Source organism: Sylvia atricapilla, chromosome 6 (assembly GCF_009819655.1).
Source record: "Sylvia atricapilla isolate bSylAtr1 chromosome 6, bSylAtr1.pri, whole genome shotgun sequence".
In the NCBI taxonomy this organism is placed as follows: domain Eukaryota; kingdom Metazoa; phylum Chordata; class Aves; order Passeriformes; family Sylviidae; genus Sylvia; species Sylvia atricapilla.
The window spans coordinates 9081937-9088389 of NC_089145.1; positions in this window are offsets into that span (position 1 = coordinate 9081937).

Here is a 6453-nt window from a genome sequence, read left to right on the forward strand (position 1 = left end):
TGGGCACCGGGACACTGGGTTGGACCGGCACCGGGACATGGAGATGGTGCTGGATCCACACTGGGACATGGAGGGTGACCGGCAACGGGACATACACAAGGACTGGCACCGGGACATGGAGCGGGACTGGCACCTGCACATGGGGCTGGACCAGCACAGGGAAAGGGGACTGGCACCGGGACATGGGGCTGAACCGGCACCTGCTCATGGAGCTGGACCGGCACCGGGACCTGGAGCGGGTCAGGCACCGGGACACGGGGCTCAACTGGCACTGGTACGTGGGGCTGGACTGGCTCCAGGGACATGGGCATGGAGCCGGACCGGCACCAGGACACGGGGCTAGACCGACAGCGGGAAACGGGGTTGGACCGGCACCGGGACATGGAGATGGGGCTGGACCGGCACCGGGACATGGAGATAGGGCTGGACCGGCACCGGGACGCGGACCTGGACCGGCACCGGGACATGGAGCTGAGCCGGCACCGGGACATGGGGCTGGACCGGCACCGGGACATGGAGATAGGGCCAGATCCACACAGGGACATGGAGCGGGACGGGCACCGGGACACGGGGCTGGACTGGCACCGGGACATACAGCGGGACGGGCACCGGGACATGGGGCTGGACCGGCACCGGTACATGGAGCGGGACCGGCACTGGGACATGGGTCTGGACCGGCACCGGGACATGGAGATTGGGCTGGATCCACACCGGGACACGGGGCTGGGCCCGCACCGGGAAATGGAGCTGGACCAGCACCGGGACATGGAGCTGAACCAGCACCTGGACATGGGGCTGGAACGGCACCAGGACATGGACATAGAGCGGGCCCGGCACCGGGACATGGGGCTGGACCGGCACCGGTACATGGAGCGGGACCGGCACTGGGACATGGGTCTGGACCGGCACCGGGACATGGAGATTGGGCTGGATCCACACCGGGACACGGGGCTGGGCCCGCACCGGGAAATGGAGCTGGACCAGCACCGGGACATGGAGCTGAACCAGCACCTGGACATGGGGCTGGAACGGCACCAGGACATGGACATAGAGCGGGCCCGGCACCGGGACATGAGGCTGGACCGACACCGGGACATGGGGCTGGACCTACACTGGGACATGGAGCTGACCGGCACCAGGTCATGGAGCGGGACCGGCACCGGGACATGGGGCTGGACCGGGACACGGGGCTGGACCCGCACCGGGACACTGGGTTGGACCGGCACCGTGACACGGGGCCGGACCAGCACCAGGACATAGAGTGGGACTGGCACCGGGACCTGGAGATGGGGCTGGATCCACACCGGGACAGGGAGCTGGACGGGCACCGGAACATGGGGCTGGACCAGCACCGGGACATGGATCGGGACTGGCACCAGGACATGGGGCTGGAGCGGCACCGGGACATGGAGATGTGGCTGAATCCACACTGGGACACGGGGCTGGACTGGCACCGGGATGTGGGGCTGGACCTGCACCGGGACATGGAGCTGGATGGGCACCTGGACATGGAGCTGGACCGGCACTGGGACATGGGACCAGCACGGGGATATGCAGATGGGGCTGGACCGGCACCGGGACATGGAGCGGGACCGGCACCGGGACATGAACATGGGGCTGGACCATCCCGGTACATGGAGCGGGACCGGCACCGGGACACAGGGAGGGAACGGCACCGGGACACTGGGTTGGACCGGCACCGAGACATGGAGATGGGGCTGGATCCACACAGGGACATGGGGCTGGACCAGCATCGGGGCACGGGATTGGACCGGCACCGGGATACGGAGCTGGACTGGCACCAGGACATGGGACCGGCACCGGGACATGGGGCTGGATCGGCACCGGGACACGGAGCGGGACCGGCACCGGGACATGGACACTGGGCTGGATCGGCACCGGGACAACGGCGGGGACGGGCCGTGCGGGGCCCTGGGCCGGGGCCGCTCCCGTCCGGAACCGCGGCCGCTGCACCGGGAGCGGCAGTGGCGGAGCCGGGAGCAGCGGGGCCGGGCCGGGGACACCGGGGGCGGCTGTGGCGGGCTCGGAGGTGAGCGGGGAACGGGGAAGGGACAGCCCTAGCGGGGAACGGGGACAGCCCCAGAGAGGAACGGGGACAGCCCCGAGCGGGGCAGGGATGCCCCGGGAGCTGCGGGCACTGGAGCTGCCTCGGCCGTGTGGAGTCCGGAGCGTCGCTCCCGGGCGGATTCTATAAGGGCAAAATGAGCATTTTGAGGATAAAATGTGAGTTAATGTGCAGGGCAGAGAACGAGCGTTCTGAGCTATAAGTGAGGCAATCAGTAGTGGAGTTGGGGGGAGTCTCAGACCGCTTTGTGAAATCCATGTGTGAAATCAGAGCTGTTCCAGCAGCTTTGCTTCCCAGTACTCCCCAGGTGTTTTCCTTGTTTTCTGGGAGAATATAGGATGACACAGCTTTGGAGAGTTCTGGGTTTTCCTTAAGTGTGCAGAGGTGTCAGGATGCGGAGGCACTCCCGACTGCCTGAAGGAGGATGCCCTGGGGAATGTCCTTAGGTGGGATTTGGCTCCTGTGGAGCCTCTCAGGATGAGCCATGCTGGGCTCGGATCCTGTGCTGGTCCTTGCACCATCCTCATTCATTCCCCAGACTCCGGGAGCTCCCGAGGTCTCTTTCTGCACCTGCCCAGCTAGGTCAGACCCAATGGGCCCTCCAAGTGCAGGATTTACCTCTTATCTCTCTCCAAGTGGATTTACCTCTTGTTCTAATTGAAATTAAAGTCCTGTTTCAAAAATAGAATTGATTTCTCAAGAAAAATATGCCACAAAAGCCATTTTTTTGTCCTTCCTTTCTCAAATTTCCACTCCTGTTTATTTCTCTTGCAGCAACAATAATCAATGTCATGGAAGTAAAAATGGGAAAGGGGAATAAATGGAATGTTACAGAAAATGCTGATTTTTTGTAATTTGGGCAGGAACCAGTCAGTGGTCAAAATGTTCAGGCCACAGCAATACAAGCACAGTTGTAGGAATAACCAGGAACTGCTGAGTTCAGTCCTGGGACCCCATCCACTATTCCAGGGTGCTCCAAGCCCTGTCCAGCCTGGCCTTGGGCACTTCCAGGGATGGAGCAGCCACGATTTCTCTGGGTTTATGGGCACAGGAGGAAGTTTCCAGCAGGAGCTGAGACGTTTCCTTTGCTCTGTCCAGCTCCACAGGGCTTTGGGAGGCAGAGGATGTGGGAACAGGAGCTTTGCCCACGGCCTCGGGGGAGTCTCTGATGTCCCCAACCCCAGCAGAGGAAACGTCTGTGGGTTCACATCCCGTTAAAAGGAGGTGCCAAGCCAGGAGCAGGAATGGCTGTGGAGCAGGGATGGCACCGGGCAGAGGGGTGACCGTGCAGAGGGTGCCACCAGCCCGTCCCTGCTGCCCAGGTTTGGGATGAGCAGGCTGTGACTGTCCCTGTGTTTGCTCCGCAGGGTGAGGAAGATGAGGAGCGGTGGGAGGATGGAGACAGCAGCCGCTGAAGGCTGGGGAAGGCACAGCGCCAGGCAGGAGACGTTGCCTTCCAAGGAGAGGGACTTGTCTGTCCCATTGGAATTTGGGGGCTGTGGCCAGTGGAACAAAGGGTTTGATTCCATTTTCTTACTCGGGTTCTCATGTGCCTTAGGAGGGAGCTGTGGAATGGTCATTTCAGTGAGTTTGCACCGGGTTTGAAGGAATGTGAGCCCTGGGGCAGAGATCCCTGCACAGCCTGTCCCCCCATGGCTCATCTGAACAGTCCATGGGCTGGGCCTCCGTGTGTCCTCCTTCTCCAGGCTCTAGATGAAGCCCTTCCTTTCCCAAGGGAGGGCAAAGCCAGCAGGATGTGAACCAGAGGTGGTGATTTAGGAAAGCCCCTCCAGCCTGGGAAGGTGCTTTTGGCTCCAGACACATTCCCAGTCCCCAGGAGCAGCAGGACCTGTGCTGTCCCCAGCAGCTGAGGCAGAGGTGCCTTTCCTTCCTTCCCTGCTGCACTTTGGCTTTTTGAGGGGTCTCTGGGGGAGAAGTTCTTTGTCACTCCAGGGCAGAATTAGCCCTGGTCCCACTAAAAGCAGGAGGAATCATTTTATCCTTGTTTTTGCATACACATTTTGTGTTTCCTCTCTGTTGCTGACACCGTGTGGTGAAGCAGCATCTCCCAACTTTTCAGTGCTGCTCCCAGTTTTGCTCCCAGTTGGTAAACAAGGAACAGTAATTTGCTGTCCTGTGGTAATTGGATTAAGGACAAGGCCTCGCTCTTTGTTTAATATTCCAGAGAGAAACTGCCAAAGAATAAAGCAAGAGCTTCCCCCAGTGAAAACCTGCCTGGTCCCACGCTGGGTTTGCACACACACAGGGCTCAATCCCTGCTGGAATCCCAGTCACAGCCCCCAGATCAATGTGCAGTTTAAGGTCTCACAGCCTGACCAGGACAATCTCTTGCCTCTGGACATGGAAAATCAGTTTTCCATTGTTACAGCACCAGCTCAAGGTAATTATGAAGTGGTGTAATGGTTTTTAAGTTGCGCATATGGAGGAAATCCACTGTAGCAGCCAACACTGCTCCACTTTTATGGACAATCCTCTGAGTTTGGGATCTTGATTTGTGGGTGTGAAATCTCCTCACAGAATCCTCTGAGGCTGAAACCAAGACAAGGAACCTTCTGAGATGGGAAGAGTCAGAGCAAGTTGTGGGAAAGGCAGCTGTATGGGAATATCCACACTCCAGGAGGCACTGTGAGGTTATTCCAATCCCACAATTCAGTGCTATAGCTCTACTTCATCTGAAATAACAAAGCTGGGCCCCACGCTGGGAACAATCTTTGTGCTGCCCTGTCAGCCAAAGCCCCTGGGCTGGGAAATGTCAGCAGCCAAATGGATGGAATTACCTCAATCCCAGCATCCCCCAAAGGGACAATCCAGTCACCTCCATTTGCTCCCAAAGTGTCCATTCTGTTCCCCACAGGTACCCTGGTGATGCCAGGAAGGTTCCTTTGCCCACAGTGCCTTTCTCCTGCCCTTCTCCAGCCTGAGGCCTCTTCTCCTTCCCTGCCAGCTGCTGCCAAGGAAGGAGGACACAGTGAGTCCTGAGTTTACCTCAAAATAGTCAGTCCCTCACCTGAGATTTTACCCTCAAAATTTCCCTGTCTATCCCCTTCTGATTTCCTCATTTTTCACAAGAAAGCATTTTTTTTCTCCTCTCTGGGGATTACCACAAGCTTTACTCCCAAAATTTTCCCTACCTGTTTACTACCTATTACCTCATTTCCACCTGAATATTTTCACTCTTTACCCTACAGATGCTTTCCATTTTTACCCCCCAAGAACTTCCCTACCTGTCCATAACTGATTACCTCAGTTTGCTCCATGAAGCGCATTCTCTCTGCTACAGATCACCTCAGATTTTACCCCTAAAATTTTCCCTACCTCTCTACCACCAAGTGCCTCATTTTTCACCTCAAAACATTAATTTTCTGCTGTGGAGATTCCCTCAATTTTTACCCCCAGATTTACCCACCCGTCCACAGCAATTCCCTGTTTACCTCAGGATGTTCCTGCTCTCTCCTAGAGATAATCTCACATTTTACCCCCTTAATTTTCCCTAACTGCCCAATACTGATTACCTCATTTCTACCTCAAAATATCCATTGTTTCCTCTACAGATTAACTCAGATTTTATTACCAAAATGTCTCTTTTGTCTCCTGTATACTAACTAGATTTTAAAATTAAAACCATACAGGTTATGTCTCTCATCCCCAAAATGTTCATTCTGTCTTCTACAAATTATGTCAGAATTTTTCCCAAAAACAATTACTGTTCCTACTTAATTACCTCAGGGTTTGCCCCCCAAATTCTACCTAATGCCGACTACTGATCACCTCATTTCTACCTCAATATGTTCATTCTCTGCCCTACAGATCCTCCCAAGTTTTACCCCTAAATTTTCCTTAAATGTCCACAACTTATTACTTCATTTTTACCTAAAAGTATCCATTCTTAACCTTATTATTTCAAGTTTCCCCCTAAATATTCCTCTACCTGTTCACACCTGATTCCCTGATTTTTCCTTCAATATTACTTACTTTCTACCATGTAACTTCTGTCAAGATTTAGCCCCAAAATTTTCCCTACATGCCCACTACTCATCACTTCATTTTCCCTCAAAGTGTTTATTCTCTATGTCTGAGATTTTGTAAAGTTTTGCCTCCAATTTTTTCCTTACTTGTCTACTACTGAGTACCTCATTTTTACTCCAAAATATTCATTCTGTCCCTTACAGATTATATTGAGTTTTACCCCCAACATTTTCCTTCTGGTACAATATTGATCAACTCTTTTCTACTCCAAAAATGTGCATTCTCTCCTCTAAACCTCACCTCAGCTTTTCCCTCAAAAATGCCACCTTGCTCCCCTCAACATCCCCTCACATTTTCCTACACAAACAGTTCTTGTGTCC